The sequence below is a fragment of the Panulirus ornatus genome, chromosome 4 (assembly GCF_036320965.1).
Source record: "Panulirus ornatus isolate Po-2019 chromosome 4, ASM3632096v1, whole genome shotgun sequence".
Lineage (NCBI taxonomy): Eukaryota > Metazoa > Arthropoda > Malacostraca > Decapoda > Palinuridae > Panulirus > Panulirus ornatus.
The window spans coordinates 54,028,486-54,040,815 of NC_092227.1; positions in this window are offsets into that span (position 1 = coordinate 54,028,486).

Genomic DNA, 12,330 nt, shown 5'->3' on the forward strand with positions numbered 1-12,330 from the left:
AGCTCTTGGAAGCAAAAACCAAAGTAATATATATAGAAGAGGGAAAGTGAACCAAAATTGCGACGTAGGTCAATTGGGTCAAGTTTGGAAGTTAGCCTGGGAGAGTTTATAAGTTGTATCGCTTTCGCCCCAACTCTGTCTAGTAAGCATACAGAGCTAGAACCACTCCAAATGTGAGAACAGTACTCTATACAACGACGAGTCAATCCCCTCTTTGGTGTATACACACTCATATACACATATATATACATAAACGCCCATACACGCATATATATATATATATATATATATATATATATATATATATATATATATATATATATATATATATATATATATATATTATATATACATACACGTATGCGTATCAACATATATACATACACATACACACATATATACATATATTGACATGCACATATTCAAACTTACTTGCCTTCATCTGTTTCCAGCCCAACCCAGCCCCACAGGAAACAGCATCGTTACCCCCCTGCTCAGCGGGAAAGTGCCAGGAAAACAGACAAAAAAGGCCACATTCGTTCACACTTAATCTCTAGCTGTCATGTGTAATGTACTGAAACCATAGCTCCCTATCCACATCCAGGCCCCACAGACCCTTCCATGGTTAACCCCAGGCATTTCACTTGCCCTAGATCAGCCCATTGAGAGCACGTCGACCCCGGTATACCAAATCGCTCCAATTCACTCTGGTCCTTGCACACCCCAATCGCTCAAAATCTTTTTCACTCTATTCTTCCACCTCCAATTTGGTCTCCCACTTCTCCATGTTCCCTCCACCTCTGACACATATATCCTCTTTGTCAGTCTTTCGTCACTCGTTCTCTCCATATGTGTAAGCCATTTCAACACACCCTCTTCTGCTCTCTCAACCACACTTTTTATTTATATACACCTCTCTTACCTTTTCATTTCTTACTCGATCAAACCACTTCAAACATTTCATTTCCAACACATCCACTCTCCTCTGTACAACCCTATCTAAAGCCCATGCCTCGAAACCATATGATATTGTGGGAAATACTATTCCTCCAAACAACAATTTTTGCTTTCCGAGATGGCGTTCTCTCCTTTCACACATTCTTTATCCCTCCCGGTACCATCGCCACTTCCCCCACCCTGTGATTCATGCTTCCATGGTTCCATTCGCTGCTAAGTTCACTAAAACACTTCACTTTCTCCAGTTTTTCTCCATTTAAACTTACATTCCCATTATCTTGTCCCTCAACCCTACTGAACCTAATAACCTTGCTCTTATTCACATTTACTCTCAATTTCTCCTTTTACACACTTTTCCAAACTCGGTCACCAACTTCTGCAATTTCTCAATCGAATCAGCCACCAGCTGACAACAACTGACTCACTTCCAACAGACTGCATACTCGCCCCTCTCTCCAAAACTCTTGCATTCACCTCCCTAACCACCCAATCTATAAACAAATTAAACAACCATTGGGACATCACACACCCCTGCCGCAGACCGACCTTCACTGGGAACCAATCACTCTAGCAGCTGACCTCCCACACCATATACTCTCAAGACCGTCCACAAAGCATCTCTATCAACCCTATCATATGTCCTCTCCAGATCCATAGATCCATACAAATCCATCAGTTTTTCTAAGTTTTACTCACGCACATTCTTGAACGGAAACACCTGATACACACATCCTCTACCACTTCTGAAACCACACTGATCTTTCCCAATCTGATGCTCTGTACGTGCCTTCACCCTCTCAATCAATACCCTTTCATACAATTTCACATGAATACTCAACAAACTTATACCTTTGTAGTTTGAACACCCACCTTTGTCCCCTTTGCCTTTGTACAATGGCACTAGGGGAGAAAGAATACTTCCCCCGCATTCCACGCGTGTCGTAGAAGGCGACTAAAGGGGACGGGAGCGGGGGCTAGAAACCCTCCCCTCCTTGTATTTTTAACTTTCCAAAAGGGGAAACAGAAGGAGTCATGCGGAGAGTGCTCATTCTCCTCAAAGGCTCAGATTGGGGTGTCTAAATGTGTGTGGATGCAACCAAGATGAAAAAAAGGAGAGATAGGTAATATGTATGATGAAAGGAACCTGGATGTTTTGGCTCTGAGTAAAACAAAGATAAAGGGTAAAGAGGAAGAGTGGTTTAGGAATGTCTTGGGAGTAAAGTCAGGGGTTGCTGAGAGGACAAGAGCAAAGGAAGGAGTAGCACTACTTCTGAAACAGGGATTGTGGTAGTATGTGATAGAGTGTAAGAAAGTAAACTCTCGATTGATATGGGTAAAACTGAAAGCGGATGGAGAAAGATGGGTGATTATTGGTACCATGCACCTGGCCATGAGAAGAAAGATATGAGGGGCAAGTGTTTTGGAAGCAACTGAGTGAGTGCGTCGGCAGCTTTGATGCACGAGACCGGGTTATAGCGATGGGTGATTTGATTGCAAAGGTGAGTAATGTGGCAGTTGAGGGTATAATTTATGTACATGGGATGTTCAGTGTTGTAAATGGAAATGGTGGAGAGCTTGTAGATTTGTGTGCTGAAAAAGGACTGGTGATTGGGAATACCTGGTTACAAAAGAGAGAGGTATACATGTATACGTAAGTAGAAGAAATGGCCAGAGAGCGTTTTTGAAATACGTGTTAATTGATGGGCGTGTGAAAGAGAGACTTTTGGATGTTAATAAGCCGAGAGGTGCAACTGGAGCGATGTCTGATTATTGCTTGTGGGGGCGAAGGTGAAGATTTGAAGGGGCTTTCAGAAAAGAAGAGAGAATGTTGGTGTGAAGAGAGTGGTGAGAGTAAGTGAGCTTGGAAAGGAGACTTGTGTGAGGAAGTACCAAGAGTGATTGAGTGCAGAATGGAAAAAGGTGAGAGCAAATGATGTAAGGTGAGTGGGGGGGGGAATGGGATGTATTTAGGGAAGCAGTGATGACTTGTGCAAAAGATGCTTGTGGCATGAGAAAAGTGGGAGGTGGGCAGATTAGAAAGGATAGTGAGTGGTGGGGTGAAGTAAGATTGTTAGTGAAAGAGAAGAGTGAGGCGTTTGGACGATTTTTGCGGGGAAGTAGGCAGGAGGTCAAGAGAAAGGTGCAAGAGGTAAAAAAGAGGGCAAATGAGCGTCAGGGTGAGACTGTGCCATTAAATCTTAGAGAGAATAAAGATGTTTTAGAAGGAAGTAGATAAAGTGCGGAAGACAAGAAAACGAATGGGAACATCGGTGAAGGGGGCTAAAGGGGAGGTAATAACAAGTAGTGGTGAAGTGAGAAGGAAATGGAGTGAGTATTTTCAAGGTTTGTTGAATGTGTTTGATGATAGAGTGGCAGATACAGGGTTTTTTGGTCGCGGTGGTGTGACAAGTGAGAGGGTCAGGGAGAATGGTTTGGTAAAGAAAGAAGAGGTAATAAAAGCTTTGCATAAGAGGAAATCCGACAAGGCACCGGGTGTAGATGGTATTGCAGTGGAATTCATTAGAAAATGGGGTGACTGTGTTGTTGATTGGTTGGTAAGGATATTCAATGTATTAATGTATGGTTCATGGTGAAGTGCCTGAGGACTGGACGGAATGCATGCATAGTGCCATTGTGCAAATGCAAAGTGGATAAAGGTGGTGTTCAAATTAAAGAGACATAAGTTTGTTCAGTATTCCGGGGAAATCATATGGAAGGGTAGTGATTGAGAGGGCAAATGCATGTGCAGACCATCAGATTGAGGAGGAGCAGTGTGGTTTCAGAAGTGGTAGAGGATGTGTGGATCAGGTGTTTGCTTTGAAAAATGTTTGCGAGAAATACTTAGAAAAACAGATGGATTTGTATGTAGCATTTATGGATCTAGAGAAGGCATATGATAGAGTTGATAGAGATGATTTGTGGAAGGTGTGAAGAGCATATGGTGTGGGAGGTAAGTTGCTAGAAGCAGTGAAAAGTTTTTACCAAGGATGTAAGTCATGTGTGCGAGTAGGAAGAGAGGAAAGTGATTGGTTCTCAGTGAATGTTGGTTTGTGGCAGGGGTGCGTGATGTCTCCGTGTTTGTTTAATTTGTTTATGAATGGGGTTGTTAGGGAGGTGAATGCAAGAGTTATGGAGAGAGGGCCAAGTATGCAGTCTATTATGGATGAGAGGGCTTGGGAAGTGAGTCAGTTGTTGTCCGCTGATAATATAGCACAGGTGGCTGATTCGGGCGGAAAACTGTAGAGGTTGGTGACTGAGTTTGGTAATGTGTGTGAAAGAAGAAAGCTGAAAGTAAATGTGAATAAGAGTAAGGTTATTAGGTTCAGTAAGGTTGAGGGACAAGTTAATTGGGAGGTAAGTTTGAATAGAGATAAACTGGGGAAGTGAAGTGTTTTAGATATCTGGGAGTCGACGTAGCAGCGGATGGAACCGTGGAAGCGGAAGTGAGTCTCAGGGTGGGGGAGGGGTCGAAGGTTTTTGAAGCGAAAAAGAATGTGTGGAAGGCGAGAGCGTTATCTCGGAGAGCTAAAATGAGTATGTTTGAAGGAATAGTGGTTCCAACAATGTTATATGGTTGCGAGGCATGGGCTATGGATGGGGTTGTGCTGAGGAGGAGGAATGTGTTGGATATGAAATGTTTAAGGACAATATGTGGTGTGAGGTGGTTTCATCGAGTAAGTAATGAAAGGGTGAGAGAGATGTGTGGTGGTAGAAAGAGTCTGGTTGACAGAGCGGAAGAGGGTGTGTTGAAATGGTTTGGACGCATGGAGTAAATGAATGAGGAGAATTTGACGAAGAGGATATATGTGTCAGAGGTGGAGGGATGTAGGTGGAAGGATGAAGTGAAAAAGATTTTGAGCGATCGGGGCCTGAACATACAGGAGGGTGAAAGCCGTGCAAGGACTAGAGTGAATTGGAACGATGTGGTATACCGGGATCGACGGGCTGTCAGTGGATTGAACCAGGGCATGTAAAGTGTCTGGGGTAAACCCAGGAAAGGTCTGTGAGACCTGAATGTGGAAAGGGAGCTGTTGTTTCGGTGCTTTACACATTACAGCTAGAGAGTGAGTGCTAACGAATGTGGCCTCTTTTGTCTTTCTCTGGCGCAGCCTCGCTAGAGGGGGCTAGGGGGGAATTCTGTTTCTTGTGTGGCGGGATGGCGACGGAAATAGATGAAGGCAGCATTATGGATATGTACACTTATGTATATGTTTATGACTGAGTGTGAACGAATGGGGCCTTTGTTGTCTTTTCCTAGCGCTACCTCGCACACATGAGGGGGAGGGGGTTGTTATTCCATGTGTGGGAGGTGGCGATGGGAATAAATAAAGGCAGACGGTATGAATTATGTACATGTGTATATATGTATATGTCTGTGTGTGTTCATAGATTGTACATTGAGATGTATAGGTATGTATATCTGCGTGTGTGGACGTGTATGTATATACATGTGTATGTGGGTGGGTTGGTCCATTCTTTCGTCTGTTTCCTTGCGCTACCTCGCTAACGCGGGAGACTGCGACAAAGCAAAATAAAAATAGTATATGTATGTATACGTTGAAATGTATATGTATGTATATGTGCGTGTTTAGGCGTTTACGTATATACATGTGTATGTGGGTGGGTTGGTCCATTCTTTCGTCTGTTTCCTTGCGCTACCTCGCTAACGCGGGAGACTGCGACAAAGCAAAATAAAAATAGTATATGTATGTATACGTTGAAATGTATATGTATGTATATGTGCGTGTTTAGGCGTTTACGTATATACATGTGTATGTGGGTGGGTTGGTCCATTCTTTCGTCTGTTTCCTTGCGCTACCTCGCTAACGCGGGAGACTGCGACAAAGCAAAATAAAAATAGTATATGTATGTATATCTGCGTGTGTGGACGTGTATGTATATACATGTGTATGTGGGTGGGTTGGTCCATTCTTTCGTCTGTTTCCTTGCGCTACCTCGCTAACGCGGGAGACTGCGACAAAGCAAAATAAAAATAGTATATGTATGTATATGTGCGTGTTTAGGCGTTTACGTATATACATGTGTATGTGGGTGGGTTGGTCCATTCTTTCGTCTGTTTCCTTGCGCTACCTCGCTAACGCGGGAGACTGCGACAAAGCAAAATAAAAATAGTATATGTATGTATATCTGCGTGTGTGGACGTGTATGTATATACATGTGTATGTGGGTGGGTTGGTCCATTCTTTCGTCTGTTTCCTTGCGCTACCTCGCTAACGCGGGAGACTGCGACAAAGCAAAATAAAAATAGTATATGTATGTATATCTGCGTGTGTGGACGTGTATGTATATACATGTGTATGTGGGTGGGTTGGTCCATTCTTTCGTCTGTTTCCTTGCGCTACCTCGCTAACGCGGGAGACTGCGACAAAGCAAAATAAAAATAGTATATGTATGTATATGTGCGTGTTTAGGCGTTTACGTATATACATGTGTATGTGGGTGGGTTGGTCCATTCTTTCGTCTGTTTCCTTGCGCTACCTCGCTAACGCGGGAGACTGCGACAAAGCAAAATAAAAATAGTATATGTATGTATATGTGCGTGTTTAGGCGTTTACGTATATACATGTGTATGTGGGTGGGTTGGTCCATTCTTTCGTCTGTTTCCTTGCGCTACCTCGCTAACGCGGGAGACTGCGACAAAGCAAAATAAAAATAGTATATGTATGTATATGTGCGTGTTTAGGCGTTTACGTATATACATGTGTATGTGGGTGGGTTGGTCCATTCTTTCGTCTGTTTCCTTGCGCTACCTCGCTAACGCGGGAGACTGCGACAAAGCAAAATAAAAATAGTATATGTATGTATATGTGCGTGTTTAGGCGTTTACGTATATACATGTGTATGTGGGTGGGTTGGTCCATTCTTTCGTCTGTTTCCTTGCGCTACCTCGCTAACGCGGGAGACTGCGACAAAGCAAAATAAAAATAGTATATGTATGTATATGTGCGTGTTTAGGCGTTTACGTATATACATGTGTATGTGGGTGGGTTGGTCCATTCTTTCGTCTGTTTCCTTGCGCTACCTCGCTAACGCGGGAGACTGCGACAAAGCAAAATAAAAATAGTATATGTATGTATATGTGCGTGTTTAGGCGTTTACGTATATACATGTGTATGTGGGTGGGTTGGTCCATTCTTTCGTCTGTTTCCTTGCGCTACCTCGCTAACGCGGGAGACTGCGACAAAGCAAAATAAAAATAGTATATGTATGTATATGTGCGTGTTTAGGCGTTTACGTATATACATGTGTATGTGGGTGGGTTGGTCCATTCTTTCGTCTGTTTCCTTGCGCTACCTCGCTAACGCGGGAGACTGCGACAAAGCAAAATAAAAATAGTATATGTATGTATATCTGCGTGTGTGGACGTGTATGTATATACATGTGTATGTGGGTGGGTTGGTCCATTCTTTCGTCTGTTTCCTTGCGCTACCTCGCTAACGCGGGAGACTGCGACAAAGCAAAATAAAAATAGTATATGTATGTATATGTGCGTGTTTAGGCGTTTACGTATATACATGTGTATGTGGGTGGGTTGGTCCATTCTTTCGTCTGTTTCCTTGCGCTACCTCGCTAACGCGGGAGACTGCGACAAAGCAAAATAAAAATAGTATATGTATGTATATGTGCGTGTTTAGGCGTTTACGTATATACATGTGTATGTGGGTGGGTTGGTCCATTCTTTCGTCTGTTTCCTTGCGCTACCTCGCTAACGCGGGAGACTGCGACAAAGCAAAATAAAAATAGTATATGTATGTATATGTGCGTGTTTAGGCGTTTACGTATATACATGTGTATGTGGGTGGGTTGGTCCATTCTTTCGTCTGTTTCCTTGCGCTACCTCGCTAACGCGGGAGACTGCGACAAAGCAAAATAAAAATAGTATATGTATGTATATGTGCGTGTTTAGGCGTTTACGTATATACATGTGTATGTGGGTGGGTTGGTCCATTCTTTCGTCTGTTTCCTTGCGCTACCTCGCTAACGCGGGAGACTGCGACAAAGCAAAATAAAAATAGTATATGTATGTATATGTGCGTGTTTAGGCGTTTACGTATATACATGTGTATGTGGGTGGGTTGGTCCATTCTTTCGTCTGTTTCCTTGCGCTACCTCGCTAACGCGGGAGACTGCGACAAAGCAAAATAAAAATAGTATATGTATGTATATGTGCGTGTTTAGGCGTTTACGTATATACATGTGTATGTGGGTGGGTTGGTCCATTCTTTCGTCTGTTTCCTTGCGCTACCTCGCTAACGCGGGAGACTGCGACAAAGCAAAATAAAAATAGTATATGTATGTATATGTGCGTGTTTAGGCGTTTACGTATATACATGTGTATGTGGGTGGGTTGGTCCATTCTTTCGTCTGTTTCCTTGCGCTACCTCGCTAACGCGGGAGACTGCGACAAAGCAAAATAAAAATAGTATATGTATGTATATGTGCGTGTTTAGGCGTTTACGTATATACATGTGTATGTGGGTGGGTTGGTCCATTCTTTCGTCTGTTTCCTTGCGCTACCTCGCTAACGCGGGAGACTGCGACAAAGCAAAATAAAAATAGTATATGTATGTATATGTGCGTGTTTGGACGTGTATGTATATACATGTGTATGTGGGTGGGTTGGTCCATTCTTTCGTCTGTTTCCTTGCGCTACCTCGCTAACGCGGGAGACTGCGACAAAGCAAAATAAAAATAGTATATGTATGTATATCTGCGTGTGTGGACGTGTATGTATATACATGTGTATGTGGGTGGGTTGGTCCATTCTTTCGTCTGTTTCCTTGCGCTACCTCGCTAACGCGGGAGACTGCGACAAAGCAAAATAAAAATAGTATATGTATGTATATGTGCGTGTTTAGGCGTTTACGTATATACATGTGTATGTGGGTGGGTTGGTCCATTCTTTCGTCTGTTTCCTTGCGCTACCTCGCTAACGCGGGAGACTGCGACAAAGCAAAATAAAAATAGTATATTATGTATACGTTGAAATGTATATGTATGTATATGTGCGTGTTTAGGCGTTTAAGTAACCGTGAAATCCACGAGGATCTGGTCGAATGTCATGTAAACTGTTGATAATATTGACTCGATAAGACAACCAATGTTCCTTGCATGTCTTTCCTTTGTAACTGTACGCTGCTGTCTTTTGATTCCAGTAAAAAATAACTTAAGCGAAAAATATTTCTATTTCATATATGTCCTCTCCTCGTCCCTCGTTTTGAAACAACTAGATAGCTATAGATATATCTCTGTTGTAGTATCACGTGGGTAGAGTAATGCTGTCTATGACCTACGCAATATTTCAATTGTCAAATGATTTGCTTGAGACTGATTGCACATGCTTCCCCATAATTTTCCTTTTGGTTCTCGCAGTTGCTTCAGTCTTTCCTCTCTCTCTCTCTCTCTCTCTCTCTCTCTCTCTCTCTCTCTCTCTATATATATATATATATATATATATATATATATATATATATATATATATATTGGAAAGGATCACAATTTTGCGCGTGATCAAGATATTCCTATGAGTCCACGGGGAAAATGAAACACGAAAAGTTCCTAAGTGCACTTTCGTGTAATAATCACATCAGGGGAGTCAGTTGTTCGCTGATGATACAGCGCTGGTAGCTGATTCGGATGAGAAACTGCAGAGGCTGGTGACTGAGTTTGGTAAAGCGTGTGAAAGAAGAAAGCTGAGAGTAAATGTGAATAAGAGCAAGGTTATTAGGTACAGTATGCTTGAGGGACAAGTCAACTGGGAGGTAAGTTTGAATGGAGAGAAACTGGAGGAAGTGAAGTGTTTTAGACATCTGGGAGTGGATTTGGCAGCGGATGGAACCATGGAAGCGGAAGTGAATCATATGGTGGGGGAGGGGGCGAAAGTTCTGGGAGCGTGGTAAAATGTGTGGAAGTCGAGAACGTTATCTTGGAAAGCAAAAATGGGTATGTTTGAAGGGATGGTGGTTCAAACAATGTTATATGGTTGCGAGGAGTGGGCTATAGATAGAGTTGTGCGGAGGAGGGTGGATGTGTTGGAAATGAGATGTTTGAGGACAATATGTGGTGTGAGGTGGTTTGATCGAGTAAGTAATGAAAGGGTAAGAGAGATGTGTGGTAATAAAAAGAGTGTGGTTGAGAGAGCAGAAGAGGGTGTTTTGAAATGGTTTGGTCACATGGAGAGAATGAGTGAGGAAAGATTGACAAAGATGCTCTGTACATGCCTTCACCCTCTCAGTCAATACCCTCCCATATAATTTCCCTGGAATACTCAACAAACTTATACCTCTGTAATTTGAGTACTCACTTTTATCCCCTTTGCCTTTGTACAATGGCACTATGCAAGCATTCCGCCAATCCTCAGGCACCTCACCATGAGTCATACATATATTAGATAACCTTACCAACCACTCAACAATACAGTCACCCCATCTTTTAATAAATTCCACCGCAATACCATCCAAACCCGATGCCTTGCCGGCTTTCATCTTCCGCAAAGCTTTTACTACCTCTCCTCTGTTTACCAAATCATTTTCCCTAACCCTCTCGCTTTGCATACCACCTTGACCAAAACACCCAAAACACCCTATATCTGCCACTCTATCATCAAACACATTCAACAAACCTTCAAAACACTCACTCTATCTCCTTCTCACATCACCACTAATATATATATATATATATATATATATATATATATATATATATATATATATATATATATATATATATATATATATATATATATATATATTGCTTCATAACACGCTATGTGATATGCCTTCAGAAAAACAGTGAGTGTTACTTGACAGTGTGCTTGGCTATGGCTGAGCGCACCAGCCAAACAGTTTTGCCAGAACCTTTGCCCCTCCACTTCCCTATGACTCACTTCCGCTTCCATGGTTTCATTCGCTGCCAAGTCCACCCCTATATGAGTAAAACACTTCACTTCCAATTTTTGTCCATTCGAACTTAGCATATCCCAACTAACGTGTCTCTTAAATCCTCCTGTACCTAGTAAATTTGCTTTTATTAAGATTTAATCGCAACCTTTTCCTTTGACACACTTGCAAATTCAGTCGCACACTTTTGGGGTTTATCACTTGAATCAGCCACCAGAGCTGTATCATCCACAATCAACAACTGACTCACTTCCCAGGCCCTCTCATCCCCAACAGACTGCAAACTCAACACTTTCTCCCGGAATCTCCCATCTAAGTGCCTAACTACCCCATCCATAAACAAATCAAAACATGCATGATGACATCACACACCTCTGCCGCAGACCGACCTTCACTGGGAACCAATTACCCTCTTCCGTCTCGTACTCACTCCGCACACCCTTAATAAGAATTTTTTACTGCTTCTAGCAGCTTACCATTCTAGCAGCTTATCATCCACACCATATATTCTTAATTCCTTCCACAGATCATCTCCATCGACCCTATCATATGCCTTTTCAGATCGAAAAATGTCACATATGAATCCATCTGTTTTTCTAAGTATTTCTTACACACATTCTTCAAGCAAACACTTGATCCACACATCCTCTACCACTTATGAAACCACACTGCTCCTCCCCAATCTGATGTTCTGTACATATGCCTTCACCCTCTCCTCAATAACCTCCCTCACAATTTACCAAGCTATACTCAACAAACTTTTGCCTCTGTAGTTTGAACACTCGCCTTTGTTCCCTTTATCTTTATACATGCATTCTGGCATTCTGCCAATCCCCAGGCACTTCACCATGACCCCATACATACATCAATCATCCTTACCAACCAATCAACAACACAGTAACCCTATTTCTTAATAAAGTCACCTGCAATACTATTGATTTCAGCCGCCTCTCCGTATTTCATCTCCCTTCACCAGACACTCTCCATGACTCAACTTCGGATATCACCCAAACCAAAACACCCTACATCTGCCACCCTTATCATCAAACACATTCAACAATCCTTCGAAACACTTACTCCATCTCCTCACTCCATTAATACCTGTTTTCACATTTCCTTTTGCCCCCTTCACAGTTGTTTCTATTAGTTCTCTTGTATTTCTCACATTATCTACCTCCTTCCAAAGCATCTTTTTATTCTCCCAAAATCTCTCACCCTAACTCTCATTTGCCCTCTGTTTCAAGTCCTGCACTTTCCTCTTGACATTCTGCCGCTTATTCTTATACATTTCCCAATCTTTTGCAATCCTTCCTTTCAAGTACCGCCCATACGACTCTGTTTTCTCTTTCACTCGCAACTTTAATTCTTCATCCCACCACTCTTTTCCCTTTCTAATCTGCCCCGCCTCCCACCTTTCGCATGTCACATGCATCTCTTGCACAGGCCACTAATG